The sequence below is a fragment of the Schistocerca gregaria genome, chromosome 6, assembly GCF_023897955.1.
Source record: "Schistocerca gregaria isolate iqSchGreg1 chromosome 6, iqSchGreg1.2, whole genome shotgun sequence".
Lineage (NCBI taxonomy): Eukaryota > Metazoa > Arthropoda > Insecta > Orthoptera > Acrididae > Schistocerca > Schistocerca gregaria.
In genome coordinates, this window is record NC_064925.1 from 21,876,938 (window position 1) to 21,903,009 (window position 26,072).

The 26,072-nt window shown below is 46.5% G+C and overlaps 7 non-coding genes across 7 annotated transcripts; all 7 read left to right on the plus strand.

Annotated features, from left to right (window-relative positions):
* Positions 1-1,167: 1,167 nt before the first annotated feature.
* Positions 1,168-1,240, plus strand: Trnak-cuu (transfer RNA lysine (anticodon CUU)). Its single transcript has one exon. It is a non-coding gene; the product is annotated as a tRNA-Lys (tRNA).
* A 1,453-nt stretch (positions 1,241-2,693) lies between these two features.
* On the plus strand, positions 2,694-2,766 carry Trnak-cuu (transfer RNA lysine (anticodon CUU)). Its single transcript has one exon. It is a non-coding gene; the product is annotated as a tRNA-Lys (tRNA).
* Positions 2,767-8,297: 5,531 nt separating this feature from the next.
* Trnak-cuu (transfer RNA lysine (anticodon CUU)) lies at positions 8,298-8,370 on the plus strand. Its single transcript has one exon. It is a non-coding gene; the product is annotated as a tRNA-Lys (tRNA).
* A 5,985-nt stretch (positions 8,371-14,355) lies between these two features.
* Positions 14,356-14,428, plus strand: Trnar-ucg (transfer RNA arginine (anticodon UCG)). The gene has a single exon. It is a non-coding gene; the product is annotated as a tRNA-Arg (tRNA).
* Positions 14,429-20,491: 6,063 nt separating this feature from the next.
* On the plus strand, positions 20,492-20,564 carry Trnak-cuu (transfer RNA lysine (anticodon CUU)). Its single transcript has one exon. It is a non-coding gene; the product is annotated as a tRNA-Lys (tRNA).
* A 336-nt stretch (positions 20,565-20,900) lies between these two features.
* Positions 20,901-20,974, plus strand: Trnat-agu (transfer RNA threonine (anticodon AGU)). The gene has a single exon. It is a non-coding gene; the product is annotated as a tRNA-Thr (tRNA).
* A 1,516-nt stretch (positions 20,975-22,490) lies between these two features.
* Trnak-uuu (transfer RNA lysine (anticodon UUU)) lies at positions 22,491-22,563 on the plus strand. The gene has a single exon. It is a non-coding gene; the product is annotated as a tRNA-Lys (tRNA).
* The last annotated feature ends 3,509 nt before the right edge of the window (positions 22,564-26,072 follow it).

Genomic DNA, 26,072 nt, shown 5'->3' on the forward strand with positions numbered 1-26,072 from the left:
AGTCGGTAATATGAAGTGTTGTCAGCTGAAGTCTGATGATCCAGACGACCGTAAGGACGAAGTACGCAAACGTACCGTCAGGCCGCGCCTCTTTAGCTCAGTGGTACAGCACTGGTCTAGTAAACCAAGGGTCGTGAGTTCCCTCCTCAAAGAGGAAGTCGAATTTTGAAAATCAGTTGCGCGTCGTGGCTGTATAGCAAACAACGCGACATGCCTTTTATTAAGAAATACTCTCATATGTGATTAAGGCGAATGTTGCAGATAAAGCCTTTACCAAAGCGGTACAGCATAAGGTTGGACGAGGCAGTCTGAATTAAATTTTATAGATGTATTTCTCACTTATGTCAGAGCCTCTCTCGGTCGTCGTCGTCGTCGTCGTCGTCGTCGTCGCCGCCGCTTCTGCAGAAGTAGCAAATGGCCATCGTAGCAAATGCGGCGAGGGACGCCCTGCCTTCGGTTCCGTATGCACAAAGTGAGTGGTCTTGTTTCCCAGTCTATATTTGGTCGGTCACGTAAGAGGTTGAATGTAACGAATGGGTGGGAAATAGCAAGGGGCAGCGGCTGTGTAGAACGAAAACACAAATCATCAGGGCTGTGAGCGTTTCGAGATGAGTCATATACAGGTTGCACTTGATCGTTAGTGACCGTGTGGCCTAGTGGATAAGGCGTCGGACTTCGGAGCTGAAGATTACAGGTTCGAATGCTGTCACGCTCGTGTTTTATCAGTTCTGAAAAAGAAACATACCGTTTCAATGTAGCAATTGAGCAGTACGAAACCGTCTGAATGTTGCTGTTGACCATTTTCTGCTTGGAGATGCTCTTGAGCTTGAAACACACACAACAAGACCGGTGTTAACTAGCGAAATGGTCGGCAGAATGCCGTCACCGCGACTTTTCACTGGCAGTTGCACATCTAAAACAACGTCAGAAAGTAACTCGTTCGCCTTTTGAGTCACATCAAGTATGAGTGTTAAATTTGACGCCACTAGCTATGCAGGACGTCACGCAATTCCTTTACCTCTCAGAAAAGATTATGAAATAAAAGTGAAGTACGTGACGAGTGTGACGTTAGGAAAACATTAGGCAGCATGGAGTGATTCTGTATGGGACCACCCAATCCAAACGAGTACTGTGTGACGTGCTACCCGGCAGATATTCGCCGAAGCAGCCTGGCTAGCTCAGTCGGTAGAGCATGAGACTCTTAATATCAGGGTCGTGTGTTCGAGCCCCACACTGGGCGAAACGGAACTTTGTTCTGCTGCAGATGTAAATTAACGTTTTTCTGATTAACGTGATGTAATGGAAATAGCAACTTTAAACTTTGCCTACGTCTCTGTCAGTCGCAAGGAAACTGTATTTGAAGGTGAAGGTGATTTTGTAGACATGTGTGAAAGACATGTTCTGAAATGCAAGTGTTGTTGTTTGGAGAGGACATCGGTTACGTGTCAGATGTGTAGCCAAGCAGTAATGGGTCGCCATAGCTGCAAATATTAGTCGTTAATATGAAGTGTTGTCAGCTGAAGTCTGATGATCCAGACGACCGTATGGACGAAGTACGCAAAAGTACCGCCAGGCCGAGCCTCTTTAGCTCAGTGGTAGAGCACTGGTCTAGTAAACCAAGGCTCGTGATTTCCCTCCTCAAAAGAGGAACTCGAATTTTGAAAATCAGTTTCGCATCGTGGCTGTATAGCAAACAGTATCTGTGATGACGAACAATTAGCGACATGCCTTTTATTAAGAATTACTCTCGTATGTGATTAAGGCGAATGTCGCAGATAAAGCCTTTGCCAAAGCGGTACAGCATAAGGTGGGACGAGGCAGTCTGAATTAAATTTTATAGATGTATTTCTCACATATGTCAGAGCGTCTCCCGGTCGTCGTCGTCGTAGTCGTCGTCGTCGTCGTCGTCGTCGTCGCCGCCGCTTCTGCAGAAGTAGCAAATGGCCATCGTAGCAAATGCGGCGAGGGACGCCCTGCCTTCGGTTCCGTATGCACAAAGTGTGTGGATTTGTTTCCCAGTCTATATTTGGTCGGTCACGTAAGAGGTTGAATGTAACGAATGGGTGGGAAATAGCAAGGGGCAGCGGCTGTGTAGAACGAAAACACAAATCATCAGGGCTGTGAGCGTTTCGAGATGAGTCATATACAAGTTGCACTTGATCGTTAGTGACCGTGTGGCCTAGTGGATAAGGCGTCGGACTTCGGAGCTGAAGATTACAGGTTCGAATGCTGTCACGCTCGTGTTTTATCAGTTCTGAAAAAGAAACATACCGTTTTAATGTAGCAATTGAGCAGTACGAAACCGTTTGAATGTTGCTGTTGACCATTTTCTGCTTGGAGATGCTCTTGAGCTTGAAACACACACAATAAGACCGGTGTTAACTAGCGAAATGGTCGGCAGAGTGCCGTCACCGCGAGTTTTCACTGGTACTTGCACATCTAAAACAACGTCAGAAAGTAGCTCGTTCGCCTTTTGAGTCACATCAAGTATGAGTGTTAATTTTGACGCCACTAGCTCTGCAGGATGTCATGCAAATCCTTTACCTCTCAGAAAAGATTATGAAATAAAAGTGAAGTACGTGACGAGTGTGACGTTAGGAAAACATTAGGCAGCATGGAGAGATTCTGTATGGGACCACCCAACCCAAACGAGTACTGTGTGACATGCTACCCGGTAGGTATTCACCGAGGCAGCCCGGCTAGCTCAGTCGGTACAGCATGAGACTCTTAATTTCAGGGTCATGGGTTCGAGCCCCAAGCTGGATGGAACGGAATTTTGTTCCGCTGCAGATGTAAATTACCGTTTTTCTGATTAACGTGATGTAATGGAAATAGCAACTTTAAACTTTGCCTACGTCTCTGTCAGTCGCCAGGACATCTTTCGATTGTCAGTAGCACCGTTTTCGTTAAATTAGCGAGATCCGACATGTGCGAGAAAATTGTTGCATCTTGTGGTGGTATCCTAACGTTTAAACATAGCGATGGAAATGTGGGAGAAGTTGTTATTTCGCATGCCGGCCTAGGAATACGAACTGTTCGAATTTTTGAACTTCCATTTGAAATAACCAGTGAACAGATAAACGCAGTTCTTTGTCCTTGCGGTAAAATCTTAAGCAATATTGCGGAACGCTGGTCTAGTGCACATAAATTCCCAGTTCTTAACGGGGTGCGGCAATTAAGAATCGAGCTGCAGAATTACATCCCGTCTTATGTTCACGTTTGCGTGTATCGTGCGATAGTAATGTACGATGACTAGCCTCGAACATGTGCAGCATGCAACTCGACAGGTCACGTGCAAGCCGAATGCATGCAGAGGCGAGTGGCGCAGCTGTCTATCGGCGGGGCTGCCACGCCCCCCTGAATGACAACACTGTCTGTAACGTATGTGGCCGTGGCGCGTGTGCTTTCGGCTATACCCACGGTCCCAGAAGTTAGTGAAACCACTGAACTGCCTGCGACTGTGAGACGAATAGAGACTGCTGAAACGCCTGATCAGAGTCAACCTAAACCAGTAGAAATATCGACGTCTATCGTAGTCACCGAAGAACGGGCATCTGCGTTGCAAACGGCTGCGTCTCCACCGGCCTATGCTACTCCACGGGGGCAATCTCAAGCAGGTGATGATAAAAGCCCACAAAAGTGTGCATCTCCCAGAAAAACTAAAAAACGGAGAGTTGCCCGCCAGGGTGCCGAACTGATTGCACTGGTTCTGCGCGAAAAGGCTAAACAGATCGGTGAACAAATCAGTGCAAAAGCATCTGATAGCACAAACCATGATCATCCCTCAGCTAGTTTACCATCAGTCCTTGACAATGTCTCAGATGCTCTACCTCTGAACCCCGAACAGTCAGCTACACTTCGAGCCGACCGTGATAACCACATGATCGACCTCTATCCTGTTGAAGCGTCAATAACCACCTCGACAGGCCCACAGCCAACTAGTTGGGCAGACGATACAGAATCCAATGTCGAAGTAGACAGTATGGATACTTCAGAAACGGTGACAGCCATAACTTCGGTCCCCAAGGACGACGATGTTAATGAGAAAGGTAACGCCTCGACAGAAACTACTGTGCAAAAAGAACTCGCGACATCCATTTTCTAACGGAGAATATTTTTAATTCTGCCTTTACAGTGACTGTCCATAGATGTTTTTAAATTGCTTGCACAGTGCATTTTCGACGTGGTTTGCTTTTCCAGCGCTATTTATGATTGATATTGGACGGGTTTTAGGCATTGCTTCTGTTTAGTCACCCACAATTCAGCCACAGGCCTATCGACTTGCTACTCTAAATATTAATAAGATACGTAGCGCTTGTTTATTACAACATTTAAAGGACTTTTTATATGCAGCTGATGTAGACATTTTATTTGTCCAAGAAGTAACAGAGGTCGGACTTGATTGCATACCAGGTTATAATGTGATTACTAATCCTGGAGCCGGTTGTGAACTAGGTACAGCTTTTATTGCCAAGGAAGGTATTATTATCACTGACGTCACAGAATTGCCGAACAGTAGGGGCATTGCGGGCACTTTTTATAACAACAGACTAATTAATGTATATGCCCCATCCGGTTCCAGTAATAGACGTCAAAGAGCAGATTTTTTTAAAGGAGAAATAGTTCCAATCTTTGGCGTCCGCCACGACAATGTTATCTTCGGAGGTGACTTTAACTGTGTCATCAGTGCAAAGGACCAGACTCCCAATCTTAACAGATCACTTGAACTGGAACTAATTGTACGAGACTTACGCTTAATTGACTCTTGGGAGCTCAAGCATGGGGCTGCACCTGGGTTTACCCATATTACGACCCATTCGGCAAGCCGTCTCGATCGAATTTATGTCACACCTAATTTGAGGAATAACATTCTGCAGTCAGAAGTATGGCCAGTGGCGTTCTCAGATCATGCTGCATACATCTGTACTATCACTCTAGACCGACAACGAACGTATCGATACAGGGGCCTGTGGAAATTAAATATTTCACATCTTCAAGACTCGGCGTGTCAAGAAGCCTTCCTCCAAACCTGGCGAGAATGTGAACAGAGATTTGCCTCTTACAATACAGCCATTGATTGGTGGCTCAGGTGCGCCAAACCTAAAATTAGGTGGTGTTTCATGAACTACGCACGGGAAAAGAGCTTTTGGCTTCACAGGACGATCCATTTCTATTTTCATTGTCTGCGGGAACTGTATGCGCTCGGCACTTCGGCCGTCGAGCAATGTAAACGAATTAAGAAAATCCAGGCCAAAATCCTAACCCTAAGGAGGACGCAGCTAGAAGGCTACAAAGTCAGGTCGCGGGTCCAGACTACTGCACACCAAGAACTCACCTCAGTCTACCATATGATCCAAGAAAGTAGGAAAGGATCCCGTAAAATTCTGACGGAGTTAACTGCTGAGGATGGCGCAACGCTGACTAAGCACAATGAGATTAAGGCGGCGGTGCTAAACTACTTCACCACCTTGATGTCAAAAATAGAAATTAACGTGCAAGTGCGGGACGATCTTTTGAATAATTTGCACAACAGAGTCAGTCTCGCGAACGCGGAACAGCTATTAGCCGTGGCAACCGAAGACGACGTGGAATATGTCATCTGGGAAAGTGCTAAGAATAAATCCCCCGGACCTGACGGAATTCCCGCCGAATTCTATCAAAAATTCTGGAACACCATAAAGGCGAAGATCACTTGCATGTGTAACGAACTTCTAGACCACAACAACGTGATCCCCACCAGCTTCTGTGAAGGCGCAATCGTTCTAATTAAAAAAAACTCAGGCGGTGCCAACGTAAAAAATCTAAGACCGATAACGCTGCTCAACAGCGACTATTAAATCTTTGCGAGACTATTGGCCCAAAGGCTGAAATCCACGATGACCAGCATCATTGGCCCTTACCAGACCAGCGTGGGCAAGGATCGGAAAATTCAACAGACTTTATGCGACTACCGTGATTTAATCTCCATTGCGGAAGTCTGTAAACTGAAATGTTCCATCATGTCCTTAGATTTCGACAAAGCCTTTGACAGGGTAAACCACCAGTATCTCTTTCGTACCATGTCTGCGATGGGTTTTCCACCTGGGTTCGTTGCCATTATACAACAGATGGTAGCGACTAATTCATCCAGAATCATCATCAATGGCCAGCCTACGAGAGCAATAGAGATAGTCAGTTCCGTCAGGCAGGGCTGCCCAATGTCCATGGCGCTTTTTGCGATTGCCATTGAGCCTTTGTTAGCTACCCTGACGAAAAGTTTACAGGGCATCGTCATACATGGATCCCGAGTTGTGTGCAAGGCGTATGCAGACGATGTCGGTTTCCTTATCATAAATAGAACTGAAGTGGAAACCGCACTACAGACAGTCAGGCAATATGAGCAAGCGTCCGCTGCACAACTAAACTGAACAAAGTCTGGAATATTCAATATTGGCCGCGGCCTAGGATCGCGCCCTCACAGGCAACTACGTCAGCTGAAGATCTTCAAGTGTCTTGGAATTGATTTTCAGCGTAGTATCCGGCACACAATTGCAACCAACTATAGAAAGCTTCTACAGACTATTCGTGAAGGCATACGGGAACACAGTGTACGAAAACTAAATGAAATTCAGAAAGTCACGGTCGCAAATGTATATCTCACCTCAAAACTCAATTATATCGCTCAAATTTTACCAATGTCTGCACTCACTGCAAAACGAATTATGTCAGCATTAGGACAGTTTGTCAGCCATCGTCACATTTTTAAAGTTCAGTTTGACACCTTAACGCTGGCCACAAAAAATGGTGGCTTAAAGCTTGTCGATGTTGGAAAGAAGGCGCAAGCTTTATACATATCAAAAACTTTCCACCAATGGAAACACTCAGCTGATAGTCTCGCTGCTCACCTGCTTACTGAGATAGCTCCGGCCAACCTCAGTCCACCCATCACGGTGCAACATATTCCAAACGGACTTTATCATTTAAAACGGTTTTTATTGAAGTACAGTTATGCACAGACAAGGATCCCCGTACAAGCAATGACGGCAGTGAAACGCGTGTACCAGGAACTCATGAAAGATAAGAAGCCAAATAACGTCGAAGACAAATACAATTTTTACGACTGGAAGGTAATCTGGGTGAACATCCATTGTCCACACTAGCCGTCAACAATGCATGCCACTTGGTATTTCGCAGTTAACAGAAAATTGGCCACTAACTCCAAACTACATAACATACACCTCGCAGAATCACCTTTATGCATCACGTGTAATTTAATAGATACTGATGAACACAGATTTGTGTGCGACAAAGTAAAAGATATATGGGCATATATTACGAACAAGTTGGCGCTCATCAGCAGAACATCTCCCAGATATATAACGCCTGCTGCCATTCTAACGCCGGATGATACTCCGTACCCACGGACGAGAAGGAACGCACTAAACTGGTTAAAATCCGCTACAGTACACTACTTATTTACAAAAGAAGAAAAGAGTAAAGAAGACTTCTGGGTCTATCTTACAACTCAGCACCATCTGCTAATGAAAACACAAAACTACAAGGATCACTTCGCCAACTACCTGCTCAAAACTGTGACGTAAAATAAAGAAACTAACAGGTCAACTGATTGAATTTCATGTTACAGAACGTTCAGCAGATATTCACTGCAAAAAGGCGGACCATCTATAAGGCGAATAATATATCATGTTGACCGACTCCCAAGTTACAACCATATTGAAGGATTCGATTGGCAAGATTTTCAAGCTTCATCTCGTAAGCAGAAGAAAAATAATAATAATAATAAAAATGGATAAGGCGGCGGTCTTCGGATCCAAAGATTGCAGGTACAAATCCTGTCACGGTCGTTTTTTTCCAGTTCTGAAAAAGAAACATACCGTTTTAGTGTAGCAATTATGCTGTACAAAAACCGTCTGAATGTTGCTGTTGACCATTTACTGCTTGGAGATGCTCTTGAGCTTGAAACACACACAACAAGACCGGTGTTAACTAACGAAATGGTCAGCAGAGTGCCGACACCGCGAGTTTTGACTGGCACTTGCACATCTAAAACAACGTCGGAAAGTAACTCGTTCGGCTTATGAGCCACATCAAGTATGTGTGTTAATTTTGACGCCACTAGCTGTGCAGGTTTTCATTCAATTCCTTTACCTCTCAGAAATGATTATGAAATAAAAGTGAAGTACGTGACGAGTGTGACGTTAGGAAAACATTAGGCAACATGGAGAGATTCTGTATGGGACCACCCAACCCAAACGAGTACTGTGTGACGTGCTGCCCGGCACATATTTACCGAGGCAGCCCGGCTAGGTCAGTCGCTAGAGCATGAGACTCTTAATTTCAGGGTCGTGGGTTCGAGCCCCACACTGGGCGAAACGGAATTTTGTTCCGCTGCAGATGTAAATAACCGTTTTTCTGATGAACGTGATGTAATGGAAATAGCAACTTTAAACTTTGCCTAGGTCTCCGTCAGTCGCAAGGAAACTGTATTTGAAGGTGAAGGTGATTTTGTAGACATGTGAGAAAGACATTTTCTGAAATGCATTTGGTGTTGGTTAGAGAGTACATCGGTTACGTGTCAGATGTGTAGCCAAGCAGTAATGGTTCGCCAAAGCTGCAAATATAAGTCGGTGATATGAAGTGTTGTCAGCTGAAGACTGATGATCGAGACGACCGTAAGGACGAAGTACACAAAAGAACCGCTAGGCCGCGCCTCTTTAGCTCAGTGGAAGTCGCGCCTGTGACACCGTGCTGATCGGACGTGTAAAGTGCTCCACTCCGCCACGTGTTTACAAGTCGTGATAACAACTTAAGTTTTCTCTTTATCGTGAAGTGTTTTTATTTAGTGTATATTGTTCTTGAGTTTGATTTTCATTCTTGTGTTCTTCTAGCGGTTCCTTTGCTAGTTATCGTTTTGCAATGTCCAGGTTATTTCCTAGAAAGTGTACACTCTGATTTGAATTTGACAAGTCTACCCGTTCTGTGCAGCCTAGTTCCTTGGAAATACCAGATTGGGTTGTGGATGTCATTGGAATTACCTCTGATCAAGTGCACACGGCGTATTATGATACCGAGCAATATTGCTTCTTTGTAAAATTGCTGAATCCTGTATTACTGGAAAAGATTCTGACGAAACACGGAGGGAGAGCTGTTTTTCGACACCGGGACGAGTCTGTAAGTACTGTGCTCATTTCCAATGCCGATGTGGAGTATACCAATGTGCGTATCTTTAACCTACCCCTTGAAGTAGAAAATTGTTATCTGAAGGAAGTTCTGTCCAAATTCGGGGATATCAAGCAGATTCGTAACGAACGGTGGTCAAACCAGCACAGGTTACAATGTTACAGTGGCGTCCGATCAGTAGAAATGCATATAAAGCAGAATATACCCTCGCATGTTACCGTTTGTGACTATAGGGCTCATGTTACTTACAGTGGCCAAACTCCCACATGCCATATATGTAATGAGAGTGGTCACCTGCGTCATGACTGTCCCAGGCGAATGTTTGTGCTAAAAAATTCGCTACAGAAGCGTAAAAGTCTTACGTTGGCTGATGTAGTTTCGGATAACCCTATCGTAGAGGGTGAGGTCCCTAGTTCTGCCGTACCTTCGGAAGAGCTAAAAGAATTTCGCCCTGAAGAGTTTCCAGCTCTGGTTAGGAGAGACAATGGTGCTAAGCCACCCACGAAGGTCGATGCCACGACTAATAAGAGGCGTTGAACTTGTGACAGCCGTGACTCTGATGATAAAACCTTCAGTGCGCACGAGACCGCGGACTCGGTCGTACGGGGGATCGCTTCGGATACTAAAGTTATAACCGGTGCAGCGATTTTGGACGATTCTTCTACCGCAATTTCAAGCGTCGATACTTCCGTCGACGCCGTTCAGTTACCACAGGCTCATGTCTCAGAACTTCCGCAACAGCACACTCAGGAAGGTCAACAAGTAGATGTGGCTCACGTATCTACTGGAAGTACTCACATCGCGGCTCGCCGTGATGGTATACAAACAATGTCTCCGGGAGCGGACGGTACACAACACGTGGCAACTGCTCCGACCCTAGCCTCAGAACAACATGAATGTCAGCAACTCCGCGACGGTATACAAACACAGCAGCCTGGGACTGTCAGTGACAACAAACAACTTCGGGCAGCGAGTGTTGCCAAACAAGCTGATAGTGAAAGTGGTGGCTCAGCTGATCACTCGCCAGCGGTTTCGGCGCATGCGCTCCCGGCGCAAGATGTGTCGGGAGAGACGATTGACATCACCCAAGACCCTCCCACACCTCCGACTGCAGCGGTGCTGCAGAGTGTCCGTCACAGGATCCGAGTACCACCCAATGTTAATGCTGTCCGGAAAAAGAGTAAAAACAAAGATGCAAGAGATCAACTCAGTGACGTTCCAGACAGGAATTCCGCGGCCGCTACTCACATGGAATGGCATGGAGATGTGGGCAATTAACGGCAGTTGATCCCTTCTTCTCTCAGACGTCCTGTTATTATGTCACAGGCCTATACGATCACGACCCTCAATATTAATAAAATCAGATCAGAAGTGAAACTGCATGCATTAAAACAATATCTATATGAGCCCGGTACTGATATACCACTTTTGCAGGAGGTGTCGATGCCACAATTTACTCTTCCTGGGTTTGTCGGCATTGCAAATTTTTCCCTGGAAACGACCGTGGGCACCGCAGTCTTAATTAGAGAAGGGATTCCAGTTACTCAGATCGACAAATTGGAATCGGGTAGGAGGATCGGGATCACCGTTTTCGGCGTCACCATCATCAACTTGTACGCACCTTCTGGTAATACCTATAGAGCGGAACGAGCTACTTTTTTTATTTCGGAAAAATCCCCGACACATTATCATTGGTGGTGATTTTAATTGTGTCTTATCCAGGAAAGATCAGTCCCCAACTTTTAATTATTCGTCTGAATTAAAGCGCCTCGTGACCGACCTCAAACTTAAAGATGCGTGGGAAATTAGGTACCCGACATTGGTACGCTTCACTCACATCGTCGCAAATTCCTGTAGCAGAATCGACCGGATTTATGTTTCCGATGTTATCGAGAATGATTTATTAAAAGTAGAGACGATCCCCTCCAGTTTCTCCTATCACAGTGGTGTCATCGCGTGCTTGAAATTACTTCCCCAACCCACGCGATGGTATAAAGATCAATGGAACCTGAATGTGTCTTTGTTATCGGATGTTGAGCTGGAGGAGGGGGTGCGTCGTGCTTGGGAGCAGTGCTTGCGCGCTACTCACAAGTTTCGCAGCACTATAGAGTGGTGGACTCCGCAGGCAAAGCCGAAACTGCGAAAAGTTATCATGTCATTCGGAATTGAAAGGGCGGCGGAAATCAAAAAGACGATGGAATTTTATTACACAATCTTACGGGACCTGTACGATCGTGCAGACGCGACGGCCACCAGAATTGACGACATTCGGAAAATAAAGGCAAAATTAATCTGTCTGAAGAGGAGGCAACTGGACGGCCTTAAGATAAAATCTAAAGTGACGTCGGTCAGAGATGATGAAGCAGCGGCTCTGTACCACCTCGTCAAACATACAAGGAACAGGAGGCGGACTTTTATTGGCGCCCTGAAACTCGAGGATGGAACAACGGTTGACACACAACGAGAGATTGTCACAGCACTGCACGACTATTTTGTCAACACCTACGCATCAGTGACTCTACACGATGACTGCTATGATGGACTGTTTAGTGCCATTTCATCTACCGTAACTAGGGAAGACAATGACTCTATCTCGTTGGCCTTCAGTAATAAAGATGTTTTGGGGGTTGTCTGCAGTTCGCCGATTGGGAAATCGCCGGACCCTGATGGTTTACCAATTGAATTTTACAAGCAATATTGGCACATCATCGGGGACAAAATCGAGGGGTTCCACAAGGGATCCCTCTGTCTATGTTGCTTTTTGTACTTTTCCTTGAACCTCTGTTACAACAGTTGGAGACGAAACTCACTGGGATTACAATTTCTGGGGTAAAAAGTGTAATCGGAGCTTATGCCGACGATGTGGGTGTGGTGATTCGCGATGTCGATGATGTCACGGTATTAGAGGCTGAACTTCGGAAATACTGTCTGGTGTCAGGGGTGCAGTTAAATGAACACAAAAGCAAATTTCTGAACCTCTGTGGCCTCCAGCATTTGCGTGTTGATTATGCTAAACAAGTCAGAGAACACAAGGCTCTGGGGATCATGTTGACGGCGTCCTCTCTACAGATGATAGCGGCTAACTGGCGAGATGTAGCACGTAAAATAAATGGAGCCCTAATTGATAATTACCATCGCAGCCTCAACCAATTTGATCGCATTCAACTTATCAATGCCTGTATCTTATCAAAAGCCTACTACATGGCGCAGCTTCTGCCGCTCCCTGCTGTCATTGCTAGAAATATTATGTCGACGATAACAAATTTTATTTAGCGCGTGGAAATTTTTCGTGTATCTGCCAAAACTGCTACACTCCACCCCCTGAACGGAGGGATGGGCTTAGTCGACATCAAGAAAAAGGCAGCGGCTCTCTATGTCACAAGGACGGTCTCTATCCTTACCAACTGCCCTTCGGGCATTACGGCGCAATTATTCTATGCTGTCAGGCCGCAAAGTCTTGACCACCCGCTGAACATTCAGACCATCAGTTACAAGCTCAAATACATCCGCGACTATTTCCTTGCATGCAGCTACATTAGTCAAGAGCTTAAATTCTCGACATTTAGCAGCTACAGCAATATTGGCATACTGGCGACAACATGAAGGACCAAATCCAATAGTTACGAAGTGCAGTGGCATCAACTGGGATATAGTGTGGCGTAATGTCAGTTCCAGTATCCTTACTTCAGCCGCTCGAACTGCATGGTACAAAGCAATCAATGAAGTGATTAGTACAAGTGAGAGGCTACATAAAATCGGACTCAGTGATACAACTCTGTGCCATAGCCGTCAACTGGTGGATACCGTTATGCACCGTTATACCTGCGGAGAACGTGCACGAAATTGGGGTTGGCTGAGAGAAAAACTAGCCATTATTACGAGGACCACAACCACCAACATACCTTCAACTATGTTGTCTCGACCCGACGTGCGATTTTATCCGCCGTCGAAAAATAATGTAGTTATGTGGTTGCTGGGCACTTATTCCAGCTATGTTTTTAATAAACTTGGTGGTGACGATCACTTAGAATTCAAGCTGTTTATGGACATCGAATTCGCAAAAACCTGCGGATATCCTAATCATGGCAACATATTCGGCAATATGCTTAAATTAACATTTAATAGAATGGGTATAGGGTGAGACATGTGAGTGTAAGTGGGTGAGCCCGGGCCGCAGGACACCAGTGGTGCCGCGAAGAGGCCCCACTGCTTCTGTCACGCGTCCTGGTTCCCACCCCCGCCACTCGCAGACTCCAGTACGCCGGAAAATGAGGACAATTCTCGTGTTAGCAACGGAGCTATTTTTTTTCTATACTTCTCCAGAAGCAATCAGAGACAAGCAAAGAAGAGTGTTTTAGTTGTTGATAAAAAAAAAAAAAAAGCTCAGTTGGGAGAGCGTTAGGCTGAAGATCTAAAGGTCCCTAGTTCGAACCCGGGTATCGGCATGCGATCTTTTTGAAGCTGACGCCTATGGAATTGCTCTGCCTTTGTGACAATGCAATTACCGCTGAGGATGTGAATTACTCCGCCCTGTAGCTGTTCTGATTGTCTAGTGCTTACAACAAGAGGGACATAGTACACACAGCCTGCAAAAAAATAAAAATAAAAAAAATAAAAGTGGCGGAGCGCTGGTCTAGTAAACCAGGGGTCGTGAGTTCGATCCTCACAGGAGGCAGACGAATTTTGGAAATCAGTTGTGCGTCGTGGCCGTATAGCAAACAGTATCTGGGACGACGAACAATTAGCGACAGGCGTTTTATTAAGAATTACTCTCAGATGTGATTAAGGCGAATAGCGCAGATAAAGAATTTGCCAAAGCGGTACAGCATAATGTGGGACGAGGCAGTCTGAATTATATTTTATAGATGTATTTTTCACATATCTCAGAGCCACTCGCGGTCGTCGTCGTCGGCGGCGGCGGCGCCGCCGCTTCTACAGAAGTATCAAATGACCATCGTAGCAAATGCGGCGAGGGACGCCCCGCCTTCGATTCCGAATGCACAAAATGTGTGGTCTTGTTTCCCAGTCTATATTTGGTCAGTCTCGTAAGAGGTTGAATGTAACGAATGGGTGGGAAACAGCAAGGGGCAGCGGCTGTGTAGAACGAAAACACAATTCCTCAGGGGTGTGAGCGTTTCGAGATGAGTCGTATATAAGTTATACTTGGTCGTCAGTGACCGTGTGGCCTAATGGATAAGGCGTCGGACTTCGGATCCGAAGATTGGAGGTTCGAATCCTGTCACGGTCGTTTTTTCCAGTTCTGAAAAAGAAATATACTGTTTTAGTGTAGCAATTGTGCAGTACGAAAACGTCTGAATGTTGCTGTTGACCATTTCCTGCTTGGATATGTTCTTCAGCTTGAAACACACACAACAATACCGGTGTTAACTAGCAAAATGGTCGGCAGAGTGCCGTCGCCGCGAGTTTTGACTGGCACTTGCACATCTAAGACAACGTCGGAAAGTAACTCGTTCGGCTTATGAGTCACATCAAGTATGTGTGTTAATATTGACGCCACCAGCTCTGCAGGTTTTCATGCTATTCGTTTACCTCTCAGAAATGATTATGAAATAAAAGTGAAGTACGTGACGAGTGTGACGTTAGGAAAACATTAGGCAGCATGGAGAGATTCTGTATGGGACCACCCTACCCAAACGAGTACTGTGTGACGTGCTACCCGGCACATATTCACCTAGGCAGATAGTTCCGCCGCGGCCGCGGCCGTGAGCAGACGTGCGGTAGTGGTCGCTTCGCCTGAGCTTGGCGTCGCCCGCAGCTGTTGGTACTGTAAGTAGTACTTCAAGAAAGTGATGGAAGATGAGTTGAGACGTTACACGCTACGATTTGGATTTCCGTATGGATATGCTTGACCTCAGGTTCACGAACTCGTTGACTGGTTTTACGATCGTTTAGGACTGCGAGATGAAGAAGTTCTTGGCTTTTCATATGATTTTCTTGCGAACGCTGTGTATGTAAAATTTGTTAGTGACGATCCTTGCGTTCGTATTATGACCCTCATTGAGGGCACAGCGGATTTTGTAAATTCTAAATGCGAAATATGCAAAGTGTCTGTTAGTCATGCTGGCCTAGGGCTACGAACCGTCCGGATATTTAATTTGCCTTTCGAAGTTAGCTTCGATAGAATTCGGCAAGCTTTGTCTCGCTACAGTAATGTCCTGCAAATTCATGCCGGGCAGTGGAGGGGTTACAGACATTTCAATTTAGATAATGGCTTTAGGAATGCGAAAATTGATTTGACGAAGCACATCCCGTCCAACATTTTGGTGCAGGGTTTTCGAGCGGTGGTGATGTACGAAGGACAACCGAGAACTTGTGTAATTTGTGGTTCTACCGACCATTTAAAATCTGCTTGTCCCCGTGTCCGGGCGGGTCGACGAAGAATGCAACATTGTCTTACGCCTCTCGATGGGCAAGATGACAATCGGTTGTCTTACGCCAAGACTCTGATGGAGTCGCCTGTGACACACCCGACGCTCCACCAACCGGCTGCGGTGACCCCAGACGCCGGCGCAGTTATTGTCAACAACTCTGCGACAACCCCCCAATGTCCCGTTCGTAGTGATGTCACCGATGCCGACAGCCACGCTGCACACCTGCAGGTTTCCACGACTGTCGGCCGTCGTGCCGACCATGCAGGACCGACTCCCGTCATTACTCCAACCATGTTCGCTGAGCTGAAACAGTTGTCGGATGGTGGCGACAGGTCGCGCGTTTCTTGCACCCCTGACGTTGCACCCCCCACACCCCTCCCTCCCGGCAGTGACCAATCTGAGGAAGGCTCTACGCACAGCCTCTTGACGGATACCAAAACCGTTTCTGACGCCGACGCACCTCCCCAAAGAACGGGGAAATCTAAGCGGGCGGCACGGAAGCAGAGTGAGGAGGAGATACGCACTCTGGAAAAGAAACTGCAGCGCACCATAAAGCAGATCCGAAAAGACGGCAGTGACCGCGGCAGCACAGATGAAATGGGTTCCGTCGCCCGCCACGTGGGGGAGGCCGATATGGACATGCATGTCGACCGTCCGAGTCCTGAGCTGATGGATACTGGCCATCAGCATACGCCATCCGAAAAGTCTTGGGCCGACGACAGTGAATAAAACGGACCCTTCCTATCCCCACCATGCAAGATTACACACTTGCCACAGTTAATTTAAATCGGATCGCATCCGATGTCAAACTTAAATGTTTGACCGACTCTCTACATGCAGCAGATATCGATATAGTTTTCTTCCAAGAAGTTGTGTCACCCAAGGTTAGAGAAATACCTGGGTATGATGCCATATTAAATCTAGGCACTGAGACGGGAACTGCGATTTTATTCAAAGCTGGCATGGCTTACCAACCTACAGCGATCTTAGAAACGGGACGCGGCATTGCCGCCCAATTACAGGATTTGCTTCTCCTGAACGTGTACTCCCCGACAGGGTCCGCTGGCGGACGGGACAGAAGTGATTTTTTTAGGGCTGAAGTTGTGCCATTATTGACAAACGTTCGTCTGAAGATCATCCTGGGTGGGGATTTTAACTGCGTTTTGCGCAAAGCAGATCAACGTCCGAATTTTAATTTTTGTCCCGACCTACTAATGTTAACAGATGGACTGCATTTAAAAGATAGTTGGTGTCACCTTCGACCACACACGATGGGATATACCTATGTGAGCGCTGCTTCTTCCAGCCGTCTGGATAGGTTTTATGTTTCTCAAGACCTTTTAAATACCATTCGTGATTGTGAACTATGGCCGCTCAGTTTTAGTGACCACTCCGCATACCACGTAACGTTACGGCATTTGCGACAGAAGACATTTTTGGGACGCGGCACGTGGCAGCTGAATGTCTCTCTGCTAGAAGAAGGCGTTGCCTCGTTGCCACGTGGCAGCAGTGCCTCCAGAGGCAAGCTCGGTATAGGGAGCGCATTCTTTGGTGGACGGATTTTGTTAAGCCGCGGATTCAGAAATGTCTCTGCAAGTTTGCCAGGACCAGGGCTTATTGGAGGAAACAGTCTCTAGAATTTTATTTCCTCGGTTTATGCCAGCTGTACAGCGACCCCTCCGCATTGTCCGACAACCTGATCCGCATCAAGCGTATCAAAGCAAAACTTACAGCTTTAGTTCGTGAAGCACTTGTTGGTAATCGGGTACGATCGCGCTCTTCTGATGACGTTTCCCACGAGTCCACATCGTTATTCCATATCATACGGGAAAAGAAACGTGGTAAACAAAAACTTATTGCTCATCTTACGGATGCTGGGGGGCATCTGTACAATGAGCAGGGTGCTATCAAGGCGTATGTCTTCAATTATTTTCGAGAACATTATTCCGAGTCAGATACCGATCTATCGGCGGGGGATGATTTTTAACCGACATCGCCTCCACAGTGGATCAGGATGATAACGCTGATATCTTGGCCAATGTCACCAACTCTGAAGTTAAGTCCATTATTGCGTGCGCTGCCAAGAACAAAGCTGCCGGCTTAGACGGCTTACCGGTCGAATTTTATTCACGGTATTGGGATGTGATCGGTGACGAATTGACCCGAATGTACAATGAATTGTTCTCGCATGCTGCCTTCCCCCCGCAGTTCACGCAAGGAATGGTTGTCCTGGTTCCTAAAACATCAAATCCGACTATGTTAAATGATTTTCGGCCCATTACGTTGTTTAACTCCGATTTCAAGATCTTGACTAGGATTATAAGCAACAGGCTTAAAGTGCTTCTTGGCAAAGTACTTGGCCCTTATCAGACGAGTGCAGTCAGTGGTCGATCTATGTTAAATGCCCTGTGTGAATATCGTGACCTGGCTTATTTAACTTGGATTACCAACACTGATTTGGCGTTACTGTTTCTCGACTTCGATAAGGCGTTTGACAGAATTAATCACTGATTTTTATTGCGCACAATGAGTAAAATGGGATTCAGTCAGCGTTTTCGACAGCTTATTAAGAAATGTATCTGCGGAACGTCTTCACGCGTGAAGGTTAACGGCCAGTTAACCGCCCCTGTGCCTATACGACAATCAGTACGACAAGGGTGCCCCCTTTCCATGACTTTATTCTCGATTGCTATAGAGCCACTTCTTAAAAAGTTTTACATAACTTTACATGGGTTGCAAACGTTAAACAACAAAACGGTCTACCACGCCTATGCCGCCGATATCAGTGTGATTATTACCACCACCGAAGAGCTGGGGTCAGTTCGTCGGATTGTCCATCAGTACTCTGTCGCTTGTGGCGCCAGACTTAATGAGCGAAAGTCCAAAATCATGCCGTTGGGTCGTAATCCAAACTCCATCGATATTTCTTGGTTGGAGAAGACCGAACATCTGTGGCATTTAGGACTGGTTATATCACCACATCCCCAGGCAATGCTCAACGCGAATTGGGAACGCAAGCTTACCATCTTACGTGCGGTGATCAAAGAACATAACATGCGGTCTTTAGACCGGATGCAGAGGGCACAGTTTATTAATAGTTACGTTTTCAGTAAGCTCTATCATACTGCCGCTGTTTTACCAATCCCAACAGCCATTGCGAAAAAATTTTTAGCACTTGCTTGCTGGTATGTCTGGGGAGGGAACATCTTTAAAGTTTCCTTTAAAGCTACCTCGTTACTTCGTTCCCGAGGTGGCTTAGGCGTCAAAGACGTTGAATCCCAATGTGTGGCTACTTTTTTAACTCGTACTTCCTGCATACTACACAGTAACCAAAATAGCCTTACGGAACAGCTTTTCAAGACCTTACGTCCAAAGGAGTTGTCTGCGCCAACGTATGTGGGACACATTCATCCTGAGCTCAGCTATGTCTGGCGATATTACGTGGAGCTCAGCTATGTTCAGGATAACCCGCATCCGTTCCACACGGCGGAGATCTATCGTGCTCTTACTAAACGGCAGCTGAATAACCCAATTGAGAAGAAACATTTAGGCATAAACTATAGAAATATATGGAAGAACATTAGTTATCCGTTCCTTCGTTCCAGAGTTCGATCTGTTTGGTATGACGCTGTCAATAAGGTGATTCCCACTGGAGAGAAATTGCACAAAATCAAGCTGCGGCCCACCCCGTTTTGTGCCAAGTGTAACCTAGTGGAAACCCTGCCGCATCTCTTCCACTGCAGGGATCAAACACAGATATGGCAGTGGACACGAAAGAAATTCGCTGCCATTAATAGGACGTCGGATACTTCCATTCAACTTCAAGACGCGCTCCGACCGGACTGGCAGCTTTATCCTCAATCTAAGAATAATAGTTATGTCTGGCTCATGGGCCAGTTCGTCTATTACATGCTCGTCCATACAACGGCAACGCTACACGATTATCAGATGTACCTCATCGAAGAGTACTATGCGATTAGGAAATTGCGACAGTATAAAGACCAGTTCCAATATTTTCTCACTATTGCTTTAAGTGATGGAAGAATTTAAGTTTCTAAATCCATTGGGCGGAGTTTTTCTTTTTTTTCACTACTTTGTTATTATTGTTATTGTTTCCATGGATTGGTCTGCTCCGCACCGTCAGATGTGGGTGATTTGCATCATGGATCAATAGACGGTACAGAGTACATCGTGCACTCGGCCTCGAACATTTAATTGTATTTTGGTGTTCCTTTTCGTTTTGCAATGAAAGCACTTTACTTTTGGTTCCACAGTGCGACACCCAGAAGAGGATACTCATTTGTTTACTTTCATTTCGCATTATCTTTCATCAAAGCTGCACAAAGATTTAGTAAGAACCAGAAGTTTTCTGCAGCTTCTATTATTCCTATCAAGAGGACTTATAATACGGGAAATGGTTGTTTGGCATGTCCCTGCTCTATGGTGCCCCCACGTTACCAGCGCGCATCTTCAAACGCATAGCATGCTCAAGGTTTTGAGAAGCAGGAATCCACAATCAACCATCTGGCAACAGAATTCACCATACTAATAAACGACATGGAAACTGGGAAAATTATTTGTACGCGAAGACCAACTTAGAGTATCTGATGTGCTGGATTTCATAGTGTGCTGCGTGATCCTAAGACCAGACATGGATTTATTTTAACATTCTGTTTATATGTATAAAAACACTGGCGCACATGATGCCACTTTGAAAATTAATACAAAAATGAATAATACACAAATAGCCATAACATAAAATCACAAAACCATGCGAATGAGTGCGGGGTATGGCGGTGACATCGTGGCCAGGCCTAAGGATGCGACGCCTGCCCGCCTTGCCGCCGACTGCCTAGCGCTGAGATGCATAAAAAAAGAAAATAAACTATAAAAAAATTTAAAAAAAAATTTAAAAGGCAGCCCGGCTAGCTCAGTCGCTTGAGCATGATACTCTTAATCTCAGGGTCGTGGGTTCGAGCCCCACGCTGGGCGGAACGGAATTTTGTTCCGCTGCAGATGTAAATCACCGTTTTTCTGATTAACGTGATGTAATGGAAATAGCAACTTTAAACTTTGCCTAGGTCTCCGTCAGTCGCAAGGAAACTGTATTTGAAGGTGAAGGTGATTTTGTAGACATGTGTGAAAGACATGTTCTGAAATGAAAGTGTTGTTGTTAGGAGAGCACATCGGTTACGCGTCACATGTGTAGCCAAGCAGTAATGGGTCGCCAAAGCTGCAAATATTAGTCGGTGATATGAAGTGTTATCAGCTGAAGACTGATGATCCAGACGACCGTAAGAACGAAGTACGCAAAAGAACAGCTACGCCGCCCCTATTTAGCTCAGTGGCAGAGTACTGGTCTAGTAAACCAGGGGTCGTGAGTTCGATCCTCACAGGAGGCCGACGAATTTTCGAAATCAGTTGCGCGTCGTGACCGTATAGCAAACAGTATGTGGGATGACGAACAATTAGCGACAGGCGTTTTATTAAGAATTACTTTCAGATGTGATTAAGGCGAATAGCGCAGATAAAGCAAAGCGGTACAGCATAAGGTGGGACGAGGCAGTCTGAATTATATCTTATAGATGTATGTTTCACATATCTCAGAGCCTCTTGCGGCCGTCGTCGCCGCCGCTTCTGCAGAAGTAGCAAATGGCCATCGTAGCAAATGCGGCGAGAGACGCCCCGCCTTCGATTCCGAATGCACTAAGAGTGTGGTCTTGTTTCCCAGTTTATATTTGGTCGTTCTCGTAAGAGGTTGAAAGTAACGAATGGGTGGGAAAGAGCAAGGGGCAGCGGCTGTGTAGAACGAAAACACAATTCCTCAGGGGTGTGAGCGTTTCGAGATGAGTCGTATATAAGTTATACTAAGTCGTCAGTGACCGTGTGGCCTAATGGATAAGGCGTCGGACTTCGGATCCGAAAATTGCACTTTCGAATCCTGTCACGGTTGTGTTTTTCCAGTTCTGAAAAAGAAACATACCGTTTTAGTGTAGCAATTGTGCTGTACAAAAACCGTCTGAATGTTGCTGTTGACCATTTCCTGCTTGGAGATGCTCTTGAGCTTGAAACACACACAACAAGACCGATGTTAACTAGCGAAATGGTCTTGCCAGCACGGAGCTCAGCGTGTTCGGTCAGTGTTAGCTGCCTCTGTAATAAAAAAACAACTGAGTTAAGGGATCAACGACGAACTGAAACGGACGTCTTACGACGTCCGCCACTAGCAGATGAAACGAACAATATGAGATTTTTGCCGGCACGTTAGCTCAGAGTGTTCGGTCAGAGGGTTACGTACCGTGAACTGAATTGATCGATCATCAATGAACTTCATCGGATGTCTTGCAACGCCCGCCCCGAGCAGATACAACAAAGAAAAGCGCACAAAATGAGATTAAAAAAAAAAAAAGGATAAGGCGTCGGACTTCGGATCCGAAGACTGCAGGTTTGAATTCTGTCACGGTCGTGTTTTTCCAGTTCTGAAAAAGAAACATACCGTTTTAATGTAGCAATTGAGCAGTACGAAACCGTCTGAATGTTGCTGTTGACCATTTCCTGCTTGGAGATGTTCTTCAGCTTGAAACACACACTACAAGACCGGTGTTAACTAGCGAAATGGTCGGCAGAGTGCCGTCGCCGCGAGTTTTGACTGACACTTGTACATCTAAGACAACGTCGGAAAGTAACTCGTTCGGCTTATGAGTCACATCCAGTATGTGTGTTAATTTTGACGCCACTAGCTCTGCAGGTTTTCATGCAATTCCTTTACCTCTCAGAAATGATTATGAAATAAAAGTGAAGTACGTGACGAGTGTGACGTTAGGAACACATTAGGCAGCATGGAGAGATTCTGTATTGGACCACCCAACCCAAACGAGTACTGTGTGACGTGGTACCCGGCATGTGTTCACAGAGGCAGCCCGGCTAGCTCAGTCGCTAGAGCATGAGACTTTTAATCTCAGGGGCGTGGGTTCGAGCCCCACGCTGGGCGGAACGGAATTTTGTTCCGCTGCAGATGTAAATTACCATTTTTCTGATTAACGTGATTTAATGGAAATAGCAACTTTAAACTTTGCCTAGGTCTCCGTCAGTCGCAAGGAAACTGTATTTGAAGGTGAAGGTGATTTTGTAGACATGTTTGAAAGACATGTTCTGAAATGCAAGTGGTGTTGGTCGGAGATCACAGCGGTTACGTGTCAGATGTGTAGCCAAGCAGTAATGGGTATCCATAGCTGCAAATATTAGTCGGTAATATGAAGTGTTGTCAGCTGAAGACTGATTATCCAGACGACCGTAAGGACGAAGTACGCAAAAGTACCGCTAGGCCGCGCATCTTTAGCTCAGTGGATTAATTTTCCCTTTTCCTTTCACTTCTTTGTCGTTTTTCTGTTACCACAAGGCAATGGAGCCGCGATAATTTTCAGTTATAATCTCCTTCATATACATGATTGTATATTTAAAAAAAGTGGCAGAGCACTGGTGTGGTAAACCAGGGGTCGTGAGTTCAACCCTCAGAGGAAGGGAAAAAAAAGATAAAAAGAAAAAAAAGTGGCTAGGATACCTGGCTCTCACCCAGGAGGCCCGGGTTCGATTCCCGGTACCGGAAATGCTCGTTAAAGAAAATGGATAAGGCATCGGTCTCCTAAACTGGGGATTGTGGGTTCGAGTCCCACCAGAGGTACACGTTTTACTCACTGGGGCAAAATCACTCTCACCACATCAAAAAAAAAAAAAAAAGAAGTTGCAGAGCACTGGTCTAGTAAACCAGGGGTCATGAGTTCGATTCTCACAGGAGGCAGACGAATTTTGGATATCAGTTGTGCGTCGTGGCCGTATAGCAAACAGTAATTGGGATGACGAACAATTAGCGACACTCGTTTTATTAAGAATTACTCTCAGATGTGATTAAGGCGAATGGCGCAGATAAAGCATTTGTCAAAGCGGTACAGCATAATGTGGGACGAGACAGTAGATGTATTTTTCATATATCTCAGAGTCTCTCTCGGTCGTCGTCGTCGCCGCCGCTTCTGCAGAAGTAGCAAATGGCCATCGTAGCAAATGCGGCGAGAGACGCCCTGTCTTCGATTGCGAATGCACAAAGTGTGTGGTTTTGTTTCCCAGTCTATATTTGGTCGGTCTCGTAAGAGGTTGAATGTGACGAAAGGGTGGGAAACAGCAAGGGGCAGCGTCTGTATAGAACGAAAACACAATTCCTCTGGGGTGTGAGCGTTTCGAGGTGAGTCGTATATAAGTTATACTTGGTCGTCAGTGACCGTGTGGCCTAATGGTCAGTCTGCTTTCCGCAGCGCTGCGGCGAGGACGTCTTGTTTACGTCCCGTCCGCGTGGTCGCGAGTGCTCGTAGTTGTTTACTACTGCGTTGTCACTACCGACGCACCATGGCACATTCATACAGACAAACCACCATCAAGATCAGTTTTCAACCCGATCATGCACGACCGCGAGCTTTTGAAGTGGAACGTTTCTTACGTGACGACGTTAAAATTGACCCGCGAGACATAATTGGTATCCATCTCTCTATCACGAGCAGTGTTGTCTACGTCAAGCTAGTAAATGACGAGGTGTGCAACAGCATCGTGAGCGCACATGCGAACGGTCTTAAATTCAAACATTCTGATGGCCATATTGGGGCGGTCTCTATCGATCACGCGGGGCTTGGCCTACGTACGATACGCGTCTTCGAACTCCCTTTTGAAGTACCACCGGACGTAGTCGGCGCAGCTTTCCAGCCCTACGGCGGAGTGATCAGCCATATGGCAGAAAAATGGACCACCTTTACAACGTACCCCGTTAAGAACGGGGTACGACAGATTAAAATTGAATTGACCAAACATGTTCCGTCCTATCTTGTCATCGGCGGATGTAGGGCGATCATTATGTATGACGGTCAGCCACGCACTTGCTCTGGTTGTGGCCAAGTAGGGCACGTCCGTTCGGATTGTCCCCGACGACGGCTTACTCAAATCCCGACATGTGAATCTATGACTCCTTCTACGGTGACGACCCTTCCTCTCAATTACGCCGAAGTTACACGGGCAGCAACCTTTACCGATACTGACGAAATTAGTCCGATAGCCGCCCCCGACGGCGTGTACATAATGGCTTCTACAGTACAGGATCCGGTCTGTACAACGGCACCCCCACCTGATGATAATCGCTGACCGACCTTGCAAGAAGGCATGGATGCCAGGATGGACATTGACCCACGGGTTGTGCCGACAGCGGCTTTTCTTCCAGACACCGGAGCAGCTGAAGAAATTTACCCACATTCAGATACTGAAGCACACGACCGTAAACAGCGTTCCCCGCGACAACACAAGAGACGGCGGCGTGCTCCATCGGACGAGTGTTTGCAGCGATCGTCTGACATGGACAGTGGAAATTCCGACGACGGTACCGGCGGTACAGAGTCCGCTGTAACTTCAAACTCAACAGATCGCCGTGGTGACGGCTTCAGCCCCTCCGACCCCACAGAACAGCAGGATAACAAGCAGGCAGCCGCTGCCGATTCCCAGCCAGAAGAGCCGATGGAGTCAGCGCCGAGTGCCGCAGCAGCCACTAACAGCCACCAACAGCCGATGGTATTTCATGGCGACTGGGCAGACGACTGTGAGGCACACTCCTTGCCCATCGTGTCGGACGACACGGGGGGAAATTTATCCCACCAGTGCTGACCCTTTCCCGCCATCAGTTAGAGTGACGAGACAGCCTTACAGGGGTACTGATGGCCAACACGGATGCTGTGGATACACCTCAAACTTATCGCATTGCAACTATAAACATCAACACTATACGGACGCGCGCTAAGTTATCCTTGCTTCAGGATATGTTGAACTCTGCTTCCATCGACATAGCCCTCCTCCAGGAAGTGTACGTCAACGACTTCCCAGGCATGTACGGTTACGATGCTTGCGTCTCTCCAGCTTCCCCAACATGCAGCGGTGTCGCTGTACTTCTTCGGGAAGGGATAGTGGCGGACGATATGATGTTTCTGCCTGGGGCAAGAGGAATGGCACTCACAGTACTGGGTGTCCGCCTTATCAATATCTACGCACCTTCCGGGACGGACAAACGTCGCGAACGTTCACGATTCTTTGCGGAAGACGTCGCCCCGCTCTTCCAAGGCCCCCACGATCGTCTGTTGTTTGGAGGTGACTACAATTGCGTACTGGCGCCCAGAGACCAACTACCACGTCATAATCCGTGCCCGGAACTCGAGACGCTAATTCGAGACCTGCAGATGGTGGACACTTGGGAACGTCTTCACGGCCACCGACCGGGATTCACGCACTTCACGAGTCACTCTTCCAGTCGTATCGACAGGATTTATGTCTTACTCTCTCTGTAACACAGGATGTGGAACTGTGGCCTGCAGCATTCTCGGACCACTCAGCTTACATTTGTACCGTCACCCTGCAGCGGCAACAAATGTGGAGAAGCCGCAGCCCGTGGAAATTAAAAATCGCTCACCTGTCGTACCC